The 16,828-nt window shown below is 42.4% G+C and overlaps 1 long non-coding RNA gene across 1 annotated transcript in view; it reads left to right on the top strand.

The window, feature by feature from the left end:
• Gm29536 (predicted gene 29536) overlaps nucleotides 1-15,422 on the top strand; it is a 432,889-nt gene extending 417,467 nt beyond the window's left edge. Inside the window, exon 4 of the long non-coding RNA NR_151519.1 lies at nucleotides 12,752-15,422. This is a non-coding gene — a long non-coding RNA (predicted gene 29536). The remainder of the gene's footprint in view (nucleotides 1-12,751) is intronic.
• Nucleotides 15,423-16,828: the final 1,406 nt, after the last annotated feature.

The following is a 16,828-nucleotide window of genomic DNA, read 5'->3' as shown; positions in this document are numbered from 1 at the left end:
GCCATCTTTTGATACATATGCAGCTAGAGTCAAGAGCTCTGGGGTACTGGTTAGTTCATAATGTTGTTCCACCTATAGGGTTGCAGATCCCTTTAGCTCCTTGGGTACTTTCTCTAGCTCCTCCATTGGGGGCCCTGTGATCAATCCAATAGCTGACTGTGAGCATCCCACTTCTGTGTTTGCTAGGCCCCGGCATTGTCTCAAAAGAGACAGCTATATCTAGGTCCTTCCAGCAAAATCTTGCTATTGTATGCAATGGTGTCAGTGTTTGGAAGCTGATTATAGGATGGATCCCCGGATATGGCAGTCTTTAGATGGTCCATTCTTTCGTCACAGCTCCAAACTTTGTCTCTGTAACTCTTTCCATGGGTGATTTTTTCCCAATTCTAAGAAGGGGCAAAGTGTCCACACTTTGGTCTTCGTTGTTCTTGAGTTTCATGCGTTTAACAAATTGTATTTTATATCTTGGGTATCCTAAGTTTTTGGGCTAATATCCACTTATCAGTGAGTACATATTGTGTGAGTTCCTTTGTGATTGTGTTACCTCACTCAGGATAATGCCATCCAGGTCCATCCATTTGCCTAGGAATTTCTTAAATTCATTCCTTTTAATAGCTGAGTAGTACTACAATGTGTAAATGTACCACATTTTCTGTATCCATTCCTCTGTTGAGGGGCATCTGGGTTCTTTCCAGCTTCTGGCTATTATAAATAAGGCTGCTATGAACATAGTGGAGCATGTGTCCTCCTTACCGGTTGGAACATCTTCTGGATATATGCCCAGGAGAGGTATTGCTGGATCCTCTGGTAGTGTTATGTCCAATTTTCTGAGGAACCGCCAAACTGATTTCCAGAGAGGTTGTACAAGCTTGCAATCCCACCAACAATGAAGGAGTGTTTCTCTTTCTCCACATCCTCACCAGCATAGGCTGTCACCTGAATTTTTGAACTTAGCCATTCTGACTGGTGTGAGGTGGAATCTCAGGGTTGTTTTGATTTGCATTTTCCTGATGATTAAGGATGTTGAACATTTTTTCAGGTGCTTCTCTGCCATTCGGTATTCCTCAGGTGAGAATTCTTTGTTCAGCTCTGAGCCCCATTTTTTAATGGGGTTATTTGATTTTCTGGGATCCACCTTCTTAAGTTCTTTATATATATTGTATATTAGTCCCCTATCTGATTTAGGATAGGTAAAGATCCTTTCCCAATCTATTGGTGGTCTTTTTGTCTTATGACGGTGTCTTTTGCCTTGCAGAAGCTTTGCAACTTTATGAGGTCCCATTTGTTGATTCTCGATCTTACAGCACAAGCCATTGCTGTTCTATTCAGGAATTTTTCCCCTGTACCCATGTCTTCAAGGCTTTTCCCTACTTTCTCCTCTATAAGTTTCAGTGTCTCTAATTTTATGTGGAGTTCCTTAATCCACTTAGATTTGACCTTAGTACAAGGAGAGAGGAATGGATCAATTCGCATTCTTCTACATGATAACTGCCAGTTGTGCCAGCACCATTTGTTGAAAATGCTGTCTTTTTTCCACTGGATGGTTTTAGCTCCCTTGTCAAAGATCAAGTGACCATAGGTATGTGGGTTCATCTCTGGGTCTTCAATTCTGTTCCATTGGTCTACTTGTCTGTCGATATATCAGTACCATGCAGTTTTTTATCACAATTGCTCTGTAGTACAGCTTTAGGTCAGGCATGGTGATTCCACCAGAGGTTCTTTTATCCATGAGAAGAGTTTTTGCTATCCTAGGTTTTTTGTTATTCCAGATGAATTTGCAGATTGCTCTTTCTAATTCGTTGAAGAATTGAGTTGGAATTTTGATGGGGATTGCATTGAATCTGTAGATTGCTTTTGGCAAGATAGCCATTTTTACAATGTTGATCCTGCCAATCCATGAGCATGGGAGATCTTTCCATCTTCTGAGATCTTCTTGAATTTCTTTCTTCAGAGACTTGAAGTTCTTATCATACAGATCTTTCACTTTCTTAGTTAGAGTCATGCCAAGGTCTTTTATATTATTTGTGAGTATTGAGAAGGGTGTTGTTTCCCTAATTTTTTTCTCGGCCTGTTTATCCATTGTGTACAGAAAGGCCATTGAATTGTTTGAGTTAATTTTATATCCAGCTACTTCACTGAAGCTGTTTAACAGGCTTAGGAGTTCTCTGGTGGAACTTTTAGGGTCATTTATATATACTATCATATCATCTGCAAAAAGTGATGTTTTGAGTTCTTCCTTTCCAATTTGTATCCCCTTGATCTCCTTTTGTTGTCTAATTGCTCTGGCTAGGACTTCAAGTACAATGTTGAATAGGTAGGGAGAGAGTGGGCAGCCTTGTCTAGTCCCTGATTTTAGTGGGATTTCTTCCAGTTTCTCACCATTTACTTTGATGTTGGCTACTGGTTTGCTGTAGATTGCTTTTATCATGTTTAGGTATGAGCCTTGAATTCCTGATCTTTCCAAGACTTTTATCATGAATGGGTGTTGGATTTTGTTAAATGCTTTCTCAGCATCTAAAGAGATGATCATGTAGTTTTTGTCTTTGAGTTTGTTTATATACTGGATTATGTTGATGGATTTCCGTATATTGAACCATCCTTGCATCCCTGGGATGAAAACTACTTGGTCAGGATGGATGATTGTTTTGATGTGTTCTTGGATTCGGTTAGCGAGAACTTTATTGAGGATTTTTGCATCGATATTCATAAGGGAAATTGGTCTGAAGTTCTCTATCTTTGTTGGGTCTTTTTGTGATTTAGGTATCAGAGTAATTGTGGCTTCATAGAATGAGTTGGGTAGAGTACCTTCTGTTTCTATTTTGTGGAATAGTTTGTGAAGAACTGGGATTAGAACTTCTTTGAAGGTCTGATAGAACTCTGCACTAAACTCATCTGGTCCTGAGATTTTTTTGGTTGGGAGACTATTAATGACTGCTTCTATTTCTTTAGGGGATATAGGACTGTTTAGATCATTAAACTGATCTTGATTTAACTTTGGTACCTGGTATCTGTCTAGAAACTTGTCCATTTCATCCAGGTTCTCCAGTTTTGTTCAGTATAGCCTTTTGTAGAAGGATCTGATGGTGTTTTGGATTTCTTCAGGATCTGTTGTTATGTCTCCCTTTTCATTTCTGATTTTGTTAATTAGAATACTTTCCCTGTGCCCTATAGTGAGTCTGGCTACGGGTTTATCTATCTTGTTGATTTTTTCAAAGAACCAGCTCTTCTTTGGTTGATTCTTTGAATAGTTCTTCTTCTTTCCACTTGGTTGATTTCACCCCTGAGTTTGATTATTTCCTGCAGTCTACTCCTCTTGGGTGAATTTGCTTCCTTTTCTTCTAGACCTTTTAGGTGTTTTGTCAAGCTGCTAATGTGTGCTCTCTCTAGTTTCTTTTTGGAGGCACTCAAAGCTATGAGTTTTCCTCTTAGAAATGCTTTCATTGTGTCCCATAAGTTTGGGTATGTTGTGGCTTCATTTTCATTAAACTCCAAAAAGTCCTTAATTTCTTTCTTTATTCCTTCCTTGACCAAGGCATCATTGAGAAGAGTGTTGTTTAGTTTCCACATGTGTGTTGGCTTTCTATTATTTATTTTGTTATTGAAGATCAGCCTTAGTCCATGGTGGTCTGATAGGATGCATGGGACAATTTCAATATTTTTGTATCTGTTGAGACCTGTTTTGTGACCAATTATGTGGTCAATTTTGGAGAAGGTACCGTGAGGTGCTGAGAAGAAAATATATCCTTTTGTTTTAGCATAAAATGTTCTGTCATATATCTGTCAGATCCATTTGTTTCATAACCTCTGTTAGTTTCACTGTATCCCTGTTTAGTTTCTGTTTCCATGATCTGTCCATTGGTGAAAGTGGTGTGTTGAAGTCTCCCACTATTATTGTGTGAGGTGCAATGTGTGCTTTGAGCTTTACTAAAGTATGTTTAATGAATGTGGCTGCCCTTTTATTTGGAGCATAGATGTTCAGAATTGATAGTTCCTCTTGGAGGATTTTACCTTTGATGAGTATGAAGTGCCCTTCCTTGTCTTTTTTGATGACTTTGGGTTGGAAGTCGATTTTATTAGATATTAGCATGGCTACTCCAGCTTGTTTCTTCATACCATTTGCTTGGAAAATTGTTTTCCAGCCTTTCATTCTGAGGTAGTGTCTATCTTTTTCTCTGAGATGAGTTTCCTGTAAGCAGCAAAATATTGGGTCCTCTTTGTGTAGCCAGTCTGTTAGTCTATGTCTTTTTATTGGGGAGTTGAGCCCATTGATATTAAGAAATATTAAGGAAAAGTAATTGTTGCTTCCTTTTATTTTTGTAGATAGAGGTGGCATTCTGTTCTTGTGGCTGTCTTCTTTTAGGTTTGTTGAGGGATTACCTTCTTGCATTTTCTAGGACGTGGTTTCCGTCCTTGTATTGGTTTTTTTCTGTTATTATCCTTTGAAGGGCTGGATTCGTGGAAAGATAATGTGTGAATTTAGTTTTGTCGTGGAATACTTTGGTTTCTCCATCTATGGTAATTGAGGCTGGGTATAGTAGCCTGGCCAGGAATTTCTGTTCTCTTAGTTTCTGTATAACATCTGTCCAGGCCCTTCTGGCTTTCATAGTCTCTGGTGAAAAATCTGGTGTAATTCTGATAGGCTTGCCTTTATATGTTACTTGACCTTTTTCCCTTACTGCTTTTAGTATTCTATCTTTATTTGGTGCATTTGTTGTTCTGATTATTATGTGTCGGGAGGAATTTTTTTTTCTGGTCCAGTCTATTTGGAGTTCTGTAGGCTTCTTGTATGTTCATGGGCATCTCTTTCTTTAGGTTTGGGAAGTTTTCTTCTATAATTTTGTTGAAGATATTTTCTGGCCCTTTCAGTTGAAAATCTTCATTCTCATCTACTCCTATTATCCGTAGGCTTGGTCTTCTCATTGTGTCCTGGATTTCCTGGATGTTTTGAGTTAGGATCTTTTTGGATTTTCTATTTTCTTTGATTGTTGTGCTGATGTTCTCTATGGAGTCTTCTGCACCTGAGATTCTCTCTTCCATCTCTTGTATTCTGTTGCTGATCCTCACATCTATGGTTCCAGATTTCTTTCCTAGGGTTTCTATCTCCAGCGTTGCCTCAATTTGGGTTTTCTTTATTGTGTCTACTTCCCTTTTTAGGTCTTGAATGGTTTTATTCAGTTCCATCACCTGTTTGGTCTAGTTTTCCTGCAATTCTTTAAGGGATTTTTGTGCTTCCTCTTTAATGTCTTCTACCTGTTTAGCAGTGTTCTCCTGTATTTCTTTAAGTGTGTTATTAAAGTCCTTCTTGATGTCCTCTACCATCATCATGAGATATGCTTTTAGGTCCGGGTCTAGCTTTTCCAGTGTGTTGGGGTGCCCTTGACTGGGCAAAGTGGGAGTGCTGGGTTCTGATGATGGTGAGTGGTCTTGGTTTCTGTTAGTAAGATTATTATGTTTACCTTTCGCCATCTGGTAATCTCTGGAGTTAGTTGTTATAGTTGTCTCTGTTTAGAGATTGTTCTTCTGGTGATTCTGTTAGCCTCTATCAGCAGACCTGGAAGAAAGGCTCTCTCCTCTGAGTTTCAGTGGTCAGAGCACTCTCTGCAGGCAAGCTCTCCTCTTACAGGGAAGGTGCACAGATATCTGGTGTTTGGACCTCCTCCTGGCCGAAGATGAAGGCCCAAAACAGGATCTTTCCCAGAAGCTGTGTTGCTTTGGCGGGTCACAGAAGCTGTCAGCTTGTGTGGTGCACACTCTCACCTGTGCAGACTATGTTCGGTGGAGTCCTGGAACCAAGATGGCTACCGCCAATCTAAAGGCAAAAGCCTCCCGGGCCGGTGGACACCTGTCCTCTGGCCAGGAAGGTGGCCAGATGTTTGGGACCCGAAAAGGTTACTGCCTCAGTAGCTCTGTGGCTCCTGCCTGTCCCAGAAGCTGTCAGCTTCTGTGGTGCACACTCTCACCTGTGCAGACTAAGTTCAGCGGAGTCCCAGAACCAAGATGGCTCCCGCCGATCCTGAGGCAAAGGGCTCCTGGGCCGGGTGGACACCTGTCCTCTGGCCTGGAGGGTGGCAGGATGTTTAGGGCCCGAAAAGGGTGCTTCCTCAAAGGCTCTGTGGCTCCTGCCTGTTCCACAAGCTGTCAGGTTCTGTGGTGCACACTCTCACCTGTGCAGACTAAGTTCCTAAGTTCGGCAAAGTCCCAGAACCAAGATAGCTCCCTCAGATCCTGAGGCAAAGGGCTCCCGGGCCGGGTGGACACCTGTCCTCTGGCCAGGAGGGTGGCCGGATGTCTGGGGCCCAAAACGGGTGCTGCTTCAGAGACTCTGTGGCTCCCACCTGTCCCAGAAGCTGTCAGCTTCTGTGGTGCACACTCTCACCTGTGCAGACTAAGTTCCTAAGTTCGGTGGAGTCCCGGAACCAAGATGGCTCCCGCAGATCCTGAGGCCAAGGGCTCCCGGGCCGGGCAGACACCTGTCCTCTGGCCAGGAGGGTGGCCAGATGTCTTGAGCCCGAAAAGGGCACTGCCTCAGAGGCTCTGTGACTCCCGCCTTTCCCAGAAGCTGTCAGCTTCTGTGGTGCACACTCTCACCTGTGCAGACTAAGTTCAGTGGAGTCCCGGAACCAAGATGGCTCCCACTGATCCTGAGGCAAAGGGCTCCCGGGCCGGGTGGAGACCTGTCCTCTGGCCGGGACGGTGGCCGGATCACCTGAAGTCTTAAGATCCCGTGGCTGGTGTTGTGAGTAGCTGGCGGGTGTCAGCTGACTCTGCGCCCTAGCTACCCCGATGCTGGTAGGACCAGAAGGGCTTGTGCCCCTACTCAGGCCGGGTTTTCTGCTTCCCTAACTAATGCAGTCTCAGGTCCCGCACGATTGGATTGGAGCAGACGCTGTGTTCCACTCACCAGAAGTCTTAAGATCCCGTGGGGGTGTTGTGGGTAGCTGGAGGGTGTCAGCCGACTCTGTGCCCTAGCTACCCCGGTGCTGGTCAGACCGGAAGGGCCCTTTTTTTATATATATAAGTGAAAGAGTAAAATTGTACCTGTTTCATCAAATCGGGGCAAGGTTTGATTGGGTTGTCCTGGTCTAGGCACGAGTGAAGCATCAGCATCTCTGTGGTGGGAGGAATAGGACAGGTTCCCAGACCAGGTCCCTGGACCCTTCTTATTCTCCATCACTCGCCAGCATTGAGCAACGTACTTGACATGTGATGTCAGTCGTGTAATCGGTGCCTTGATTGAAACTGTCAGGGTTTCATGGAATGCCGCAGGGGCACTCTGTGCACAGTCCAATGCCTGCTGAGTAGTCTTTATTAGCCAGAACATGAGTCTTTATCCACTCTGTATGCTTAATATACTTCACGTTTCAAATTGACATCGACTCTTTACATGATTAAGTTTTCCATTATGAATGACATAAAGCCATAGTTTTTAATTGATTCATAATATTGTGTCAGCATCATTACTATCTAACTCCAGAGTATTTTCATCATGCCAAAGAGACACAGCATACTCCTCAGCACATGAGGCCACCCTGCTTTACACAGCCTCTGACAGTAGCCACCCTGCTTTCCGCTTTGGATTTGTTCATTCTTGTCATTTCACAGAAATGGAGCCTTGGTGTAAGGTGGCTAGTCAGTTAAAGAGAGCTTTCTGATTGCCCAAAGGACCAGAGTTCTATACCCAGCACCCATGCCAGACAGCTCACAAACACCTGTGACTCCAGCCCTGGGGCATCCAATGTCCTCTTATGGCCTCTGAAGGTACCTGCACTTATGTGCACACACCTATATACAGGCATATGTACATACCCATAATTTAAAATAAATAAATTAAAAGAACCTTAGGACTGGAAAGATGGCTCCGTGGTTAAGAGCAGTTTTTATTGTAGAGAATCTGAGTTCAGTTCCCATCAGGTAGCTCACAAACATCTTTAACTCCATCTCCCTGGAATCTGACGCCCTCTTCTGGCCTCCACAGGCATATGCAAAGACATATACACTCACAGAGACACATGCACACATACACATAAAATTAAATCTTGAGAAATGGACTTGTAACTATGGGTTTCTTCTTCATGACTGGCTTCTCTCACTTTGCAAAGTGTCGCCAACATTCAACTACGTCAGAAAACCATCTATTATATATATTAGAATCTTGTTGTAGTTTAGATACGCCATCTTAGCCTGTTCATACATCGATGGCAAAATTCCACTGACTATAATCTCTAAGGAACAGAAATTCATTTGGCACTTCTGGATGTGGGAAGTCCAAGATAACAAGTGGCAAAGGGTTCCTATCTGGTGACGTCCTGCTTTCTGTTTCCAGGAAGGTTCCTTGTTGTTGCTGCTGCTGCTGTATAAGCAGAAGCCAGAAGAAATATGGAACTGAGGGGTTCCTATCCATGTCCTCCCCCTAGGGAACTACCTTTTAACATGGCTGTATAATGGTGATATTTCATGTTTTACAGACAAACATTCACAGCTCTGCACTGACCTTCATTTCCGACTTGTGTTGGAGCTCAAGACCTATGTCTTTCTTAAGCACACACATTAATATGGCTTTCTGGATCCCCAGCAACATGTCAAAAACTTTTCAAAGTCTCCATCAATGTTCCATTCTTCAATTCTCTCTTTTAAGCTCTTTTTCTTTTTCTTTCTCTCTTCCTTCCTTCCTTCCTTTTTTTCCTGTAAACTTATTGCTTGCCCCCAAAACTATCCATTGTCTTAGGCAACCACGAAGTTAATCAGTTGCCTTTAGTTGTATACAACAAACATCCGTGAGTGCATAGCTTTTCTCACTGGGTAAGATGTGAGTCAAGTTAGCAAAGACAGCCTTGCAAACAGGATTGAGCTGGCTTTAGTTAGCACTTTGACACAACCTAGAATCAGCTGGAAAGAGAGTTTTTAAGAGGGAACTATGTATATTGGGTTTACCTGTGGCCATACCTTTGATGGGTTGTCTTAAGTTAATAGGTATGAGAAGCCCCAGTCCACTGTGGGTGGTACTATGCCCTAGGCAGAAGGTCCTGAACTATGTGAGTGGAATGAAATCAAGCTAAGCACAAGTAAGCTAATATATATGCATTCATTTCTCTCTGCTCTTGAATACAGATAAGAGAGTGTTTTAAGTTCCTATCTTGATTTTCCCACGATGACAGACTGGAACCTGAAATTGTAAGCTACAATAAACTCCCTTCTCCTCTAAGTTATTTCATGTTAGGATATTTTATCATAATAAAAGTAAAACTAGGACAAAGGTCTTTCAGGAAATAGCCATAAAGACAAGGCAATGGCAATGCTTTGGGATTGAGTCTTTAAAAGAACTCTAGTCTTGTTCTGCTCCCTCTGCTTAACTGCCTGGCATGTAGTAACTGCTCGATAAGTAGCTGTTACTATTGTTGTTGTAATCATTACCTCATTCCTTTAAACACTGAGAGGGAAACAACTACCATATTTTTGATTTCACGAATAGAAAAGGGAATCAGAAAGGTGTTAAGAAATTTTCAAGAGTCATATAACTAGCTTTGAGGGTGTTGCTACAGAGAAATAGTAAGATGATCACAAAGCTTATGCTACCACATGCCACCAACCAGCTCTAAAAATAGCCAGGGCCTAAAACCAGGTTAAACAAAGGCTAGGTTCCAGGTCTGGTTCATTATAACCATCAAGGACTGGGGTCTCCCACTTTGCTTCCCTGTTTTCTATATATTCATCAAGGAAGACAAAAAGAAAAAAAAAATCTATGCACACAGTGATACAAAGGAAGTCCCAGAGAGCAGGAAAGGAGCAGTGGAGAAAGATGTCCAACATGTACCAGTGGCTAGACAGAGAGAATCTCCTTCTCTCCATTTTGCAATTTTTAAAGATTTATTTTACTTACCTGTGTGTACAGGTGAGTGGGTGGGTGCCCCCCTAAAGCTATCAATAAGTGATGCCTCCTAAGGTCAGAAGAAAGAATTGGATCCCCCAGATCTGGAGTTAAAGGCAATTCTAAGCCATCCAATGAGTGTGCTGTGAAAGGAACTTCCAAAGATTCCTAATCACCCCCTTCACGTGGCTTTCCACTTCACGTACACAGTCAGGCTGCATCTTCCTTCTCTGACATCATTTTTAAGACACAGAAGACCACCTTCTACCTACTAGCCACTCCTCCTGTGTCCTGTTTGGGTGAGCACACCTACTCCCTCATGGAAGGTAACTGCCCAGAGATGGGGAAATATCAATGTATCCTGCATCTTTTAAGGCTAGGGGGGAGGGGAAGACCTTAGAAAGGTAAACATAGGGGCCAGGGTCTAAATTCCTGAGTCATACGCTTTCCTCGTCCATAAGAAGGTCATAGCCAGACTCTCAGAAAAGCAACTGGGGAAGGATAATGAAAATGCCTTATTCAGTTCCCACCAGCATCTCTATTTGTAGTTATAGCCAGCTACCCTACACTCTTCCCCATCTTTTCTTAATGAAGAACCTGAGTAGAAAATGTGAAACCATTTCATGCAGGCCAGCTCCCAGTCGTTTGCCCCTTCCCTCCACTTGCCCTACACATTTTTGTTTGTTTGTTTGTTTTGCTAAAGGATTCATCATTAGTAGTAGGAGGAATCCATAAATGAAAGCAGTCTCCAGCTTCCACAATCTAAGAACCACATATGACAGTAAGAGAGTATTAATATTAACTTCAATTGGAAGATGGAAACCTGAGGTCAAGGAGATGCTAAAGGAATCAATACTCTCACCTTGAAGACCAGGTGACTCTGAACTTAAAGTTTCACTGAGGCTTAAAGTAGATATGTAGTGGGGTGGTAGGCATGTAAACCATGGAGCTAGAGCAGGATTGGGACAAACAGAAAGCAGGAGACATGTTGTGAGTCAACCTGCACATGCAGAATAGGAACTAGCACCTGTATTGTCTTTGGGACAGACCAAATAATATGAACTCAGCTCAAATCAGGGTAAGGAGCTTAACCCTGCAAACTGGGAAGGAGTGCCTGCTGTCCAGATATGGGATGTAGATCACATCAGAGGAGATTTCTTTTTTTTTTTTTTTTTTTCAGAGGAGATTTCAAAGGGGAAGCTGGAAGGTAGTTACTACTCTAGTTCAATATGGGAGTGAAGGCTGGACACCCAACCAAACTAAGGTTAACTGAGTCATCACAGCCATGTAACCTTAACTACTATTCCACAAAAGCATGTTAGAGAACAACATTTCAAGAGAGCATGGACAGATGAGATGACTAGCAGGAATGGTCCAGGAGTCTAAAGTCATTCTGGAACAAGGAGGGATGAGACACTTCCATCATTCAATCTTAGCCAAGTAGTATGGCCCAGATCAGCAAGAAAATGCTGAGAGAGGGTAGCCTGTTCTTGGGAAGGGATTCTACTAGCATCAATAAGAAGGTACAGGAGCTGATGGGTATAATTGTGGGAACACACCAACCCAGGTCAAATTGTACCTTCCTTCTTGACATCATTTTTAGGAAACAAATGGCTGCTTCCTACCTCCAAGCTACTTCTCTATGACCTGGAAAATAACAAGTATATTTGGACAAGGACACCTCCTATCTATGTGGAAGGTAGCCAGATAGAGGCAAAGGTCAACATGTCCTGCATCTTTTAAGCCTAGAGGGAAGGAGAAGACCTTGGGAGGGCAAAAGTAGGGACCAGAGTCTAAACTCCTGAGTCACATGTTTTCCTCATTCACTCCAGAGTCATGACCAAACTCTCAGGAAAGTGACTGGGAGCGATGAGGCTGCCAGTAAAAATCAGTGAAGAGCACTGGCCTTTTGCATTCCACCTCAAGCTGCTAACAGTGCCATCATGGACAGAGGCAGATGACTCTTTGCTCCGCCCCTGCTTCCATTCCTTATTAACATGTTACCCAGTCTCTAGTAAGAGTAATTTTGCCCTATGCTGCAAGACCTTATTCACACAACCACTCATCCAATGAGAACCAACTACTCCTCTCCTGGTAGAGCTAGGTGGTCCAGCATAGGGATCTAACCATGCATCCTTACATCCATCTCGAAACTGATTTGGGCACTGGAACACTCCAACACATGTGGGAATAAAAGAAAGAGGGCCAGAGGAAGTCTGTAGCCTTAGACAAAAGGGAAGCAGAAGAATAACTCTTTTGGAAACTAAATAGGTTGTTTGCTTTAGGTCCCTGTGCCCTGCAGCATGCTGCTGGAATTCACCTCACATCACCCAGACAGCTCTGAAGGCATCCTGTACCCCTGAGTTGCTGCTTGCTGGGTTCCCAAACTGTTCTCATACAGTGGGTTCACCCCTCCCCCCTCCTCTACTCCTCCCACCTTCACCTTCACCTTCTTCTGCCTCCAAGGACTACTACAAGAAACAAGGCTATATGCCATCCTTTTAAAAAAAATCATGCTTTTCCCTTGGATCTAAGGATATGTTGTCCCTCTCTGCTTTCCGAAATATTTAACTATAAGCCAGCTTACATCAAGGGACTTTTTGTGAAGCATAACATGGTGTGTATCAGGCAATAGGCTCCCAGCTATAAGAACATCGTCTTTATAATAGTTTTCCTCACAGAACCCATCCAGAGCCTGTGATTTGAACAGTGATTTATTTGATTTCTCAGTATTCTAACACTTTTCTGAACAAACATCTTCCTTACAAGATGGCTACACCTGTGAGCAAGAGCTTATAGCAACCTAAAGCCCCATCCATATTCCTTCTCACTAAGATCACTATGTCTGCCCTGGTGACTAACAGTATTTTCCTCTCTCCTCAACAGGACAAGTCAACAAGTATCTGCAGTTGGCTCCATCCCTGGCTCACTCCCACCAAAACTCCTCTTCTTAAACATACTCACAGCCAAAAAAGAGACCATCATCTTGACTTGGTAACTAGACACTAGGGAAAAGGGAGGCAAAAAGGAAAAACTGAGTTCAAAGACTAGGGCTGAGTGGGATGGGTTTGAGGTTTGGATCGGATCCAGTTCTCTGATTTTGGGACTCATTCTCAGGGACTAAGACATGAGTCCTGGGAATTCCCAGAGAGAACAGTAGAATTGTCTCACTCTTTCAGAGGGCACCCTAAGAAGGACATCATGCAGCTGGGCAGTGTCAGGTGAGGCAGACCCTCAGAAACCAGTGGTCCAGGGAAGATTTTCTGTAGTTGGCTGCTACTCTACTGGGGTGACTGGTCATGGAGAATTTCGACCGAAGAGGAGGAAGGGATTTTCTTAAAGATCACCCCACCCTGCCCTTCTATTTACAGACAAGAACAAGGGAAATCACTCTTAAAACATCTTATCCAAAATTGAATATCAAATAATCACTCTTATACCTCCTATTCAGTCAAGGCCTAGGGAAGAAGTAAATTAAACAGTTACCTATGTGTGCCTTCGCAGACCTAAATAAATATCCAATGCTTCCTACCATGCAGCCTCCAACTAATTGTGTGGAAGGCAAAGGTTGAGAGAAGAGAAAGTGAAATGAGAGAGAGCAGAAGACAGAAGACCAAAGAAAGAACACACAGAATACTATACAGACATTAAAATGAATATAGATGTATAGATATATATGTTAGAAGTAACACATACATTAAACAATTAAAATATGTCCCTGAAAGAAATAAGACAATTACTCTAAAAGAATTGGACACCCTCTCTCATGACCTCCTTCTCTCTTTTGGTGTGATATTGTTTATATAGAGAGAGTGATGCACAGAGAAAGAGAGCAAACTAAGGAGGAGGATAAGTCAATAGATGGGCAAACAGATGGAGAAACAGGCATTCCAACAGATAAATAAGAAGTTATTATCAGCTGAGACCTGTCCATGAGACAGTTTTCTTAATCTTTGCAATGATGTTGGAAACATGGAGAACCAGAGTCCATAAAGCTACTAGGTAGCAAACCCTATAGGTGAGTCCAGGTGCCTCTGACGCCAGCTTCCCGATGATGGCTTCGCCGTGATGGCACTTAACATAAAGAGGCTAAAAGCATTTCAAGGTTAAAAATCCTTCCTCAAGAAACCCAAAGGATAATGGAACTCAAGGGGCAGAAGGGAATAAATAAAGTAAGTGAAAGAACAAAACAAGAAGACAGGGAAACAAACATCCCCCAAGAGGCCTCCACGGTCAGCCTGACTTCATCCTGCAGCTCAAGGGGGCATCTGTCTCAGAGGGAAAACCAAGTTTCTTCCCACACATACAGAGTGGCTGAGAGAGTCTGGGTCTACCAACCACTGTGCATCGAACGTCTCCTCTATCTGTTCTGCTTTTGATTGTTCTGTTAAGGATCAAATCCAGGATCTTAGGTCTGCTCTTCAAGAACTCTTCCACTGAGCTACAATCCCCAGTCCATCCCTCCTGTTTTAATTTGGATCAGTTGAGACCTCAGCACAAAAGCATAAACACCTTCTAATTTCTCTACTCTGGGAGTCCTGGGAATCAAACTCAGCTCATCAAGCTTGGTGACAAGCACCTTTACCCATGGACTCCTCTCACCATCCTGTATTTGTACTTATGAAAATTTATAATGACACAAATGTTGTAGGGCTTAAGGAAATTCACTGTTATAACATCTTATCCAAAATTAAATATCAAATAATTACTCTTACATCTCCTATGCAGTCAAGCTTCAACTCATCTTTATTTGAAAACTGTGTGGGTAGACTGTTTGGGATGAAAGCTCTATGCTGTTTAACCATCTGCTGTAGGTCTCTTGGTCTTAGCATCGAGGTTGTGGTTAAATGACACATATTTTACATTTAAATATTTGAAAACATGACCATCATTGTTGAGAAACCTCTCGGTCGATTTCTCTGGCAAGTTTTTTGTCTATCTTTCCCATAGAATAACCTTTGATCATACACAAAATGCTCATTTCAATAGCTTTAGTAGCATAAGAAATGAGACTCAAACTGCCAGAATATATCCACTAGAGGCAATCTATGAAAGCTAGCTACTTCATGGTGTAGAAGAGGAACCTGGGACCCAAGAGAAAGTCTCTTCCTGGAATAAACAATAGTGCCTATCTTGGGCTCTATAATGCTTAGGACAAACTCGTCAGTGAGCAACACAAGGCTGGATGGCTGTAAGTGTCAGGATACTTCATCTTCCTTGGGTGTTACTCTGCTATTGCAATGCTAAGGTCAACATGGCATCCTGCCTGGTATCATAGCATGGGCCAAAAACCCATAGCTGGATAAGTCATAGACTTTGGGAGAACCAAGTACTATTATCATGCTAAATGGGCATAGTAACAAACTGTATCCTAAGTTCTTGTCTTTATACCCATAGATCAGAGAGAGCATCTCATCAGAGAAGCTTCTTTTGCAGCAAATGCAAGTTAATAAAGAAAACCACAACTAATCAAGGTACAGAGAATAGGAGACTTTGGAGTGCTTATCTCTAAATGGGACTCTGCATCACAATCCCTCCCCCAAGAATTAGGGTCATCAGAAAAGAAGAAAAAAAGATGGTAAAACCCAGAGACATTAAGGTCTATCACAAAGCAGAATTTACTAAACATGACATTGTACACATGAACTCAGAGTAACTTGTACTACATGCATAAGACTTGTACAAGAGGCAGCCAACCAAAGGCTGTGCATGAATGTTGAAGGGCTCATGGAGTCCTACACCTATATGAGGAGTTATTAGCAATTGATGGCTGCCAGGGGAAGGAGTGCCAGTGTTCTTCAGGGATGTGGGGCCTAAAAGGCTACTCATACTCTGGTGGATGGCAGCACTAAATAGACTTGGTGGGTAATAGAGAGAAAAAGACAAAGACAGAGACAGAGGAGTGTATACATTTGGAGGGAAAAGTAAAGTGTGGGGAATAGGGGGAGAATTAGAAGGGAGAGAGTGTGGGGTGTATTTCATCCAAACATGCTATATGAATGTGTGAATGTTAGATAAAATATTAACATGTATATCAAAAAACACTGAGCATGGTTAATTTGCAAAGAGACTACATGAGCAACTGTAGAGATATACTTTTTATGTGAATGGATATCTAAAGAGTATGAAGCTCATTGCTTTACAAACAATGTTCAGCATGAAAAGCTGTGCTTCTAGAGTGCTCACACAGGACCCAGATAATCAAAGCAAAACAAATTCCAAGACACTATAATTAAGACAGAGTGGGCATATAAAAATCCCTCTAACCAATTCCTTCTCTCCATCACATGACCTAGGCTTTCTCTTCTAAACCACTGGGCTCCAAAGAGCACATTATGAAATTACTGATCTAGTTCAGTCCCTTCATGTCACTAAGAGATGGAAGCACAGGCTCATACAGCCATTCATTTAGCAAAGCAGGGGCCAAGTGAGGACCAGTTTCCAGAACCCTAACCCAAGGTTATTTCCAAAGAATTGCTACCCTAGATGAATTCACGTAGTCTCTTCAGTAGTTTCCTACTTATGATTGACAGCATTTCCATAGACTCTTATCTTCTGATCAATGCCTGCAGCAGCCTCTGCAATCAATACCTGTTGATAAAGGGCAACTAATATGCCCTCGGAGTGAGACGTCTCCACCCTTGACAGAAGAAGGTATCTGCAGCCTGTACCGCCCACCAGAGCATTCATGCCAGTCCTCTGAGTGAGTAAGCACCAGTTCTTGGAGATGGAATAGAAGGGCTTGCAGAAACCATTTAGATTTTTAGATCATTTATCTTTTTTTTATAAGTGAGAATATGTAATCACTTTATAAATTGGAGAGTGCTTTAGAGGTGTTAATGCTATGTATGTCCAAATGTCAACTTGAAATAGAAAAGAGATTTGTCAATAAGTGCAGTACGTGGACTACTGTCATTGGAGTTACTAGGGAATTACTATTGGAAGTAGTAAAAAGACGGTCTC

This window comes from Mus musculus, chromosome 1 (genome assembly GCF_000001635.26).
Source record: "Mus musculus strain C57BL/6J chromosome 1, GRCm38.p6 C57BL/6J".
Lineage (NCBI taxonomy): Eukaryota > Metazoa > Chordata > Mammalia > Rodentia > Muridae > Mus > Mus musculus.
Note: the sequence above shows the minus strand (reverse complement) of the source record. Positions and strands in the feature narration are given on the sequence as shown.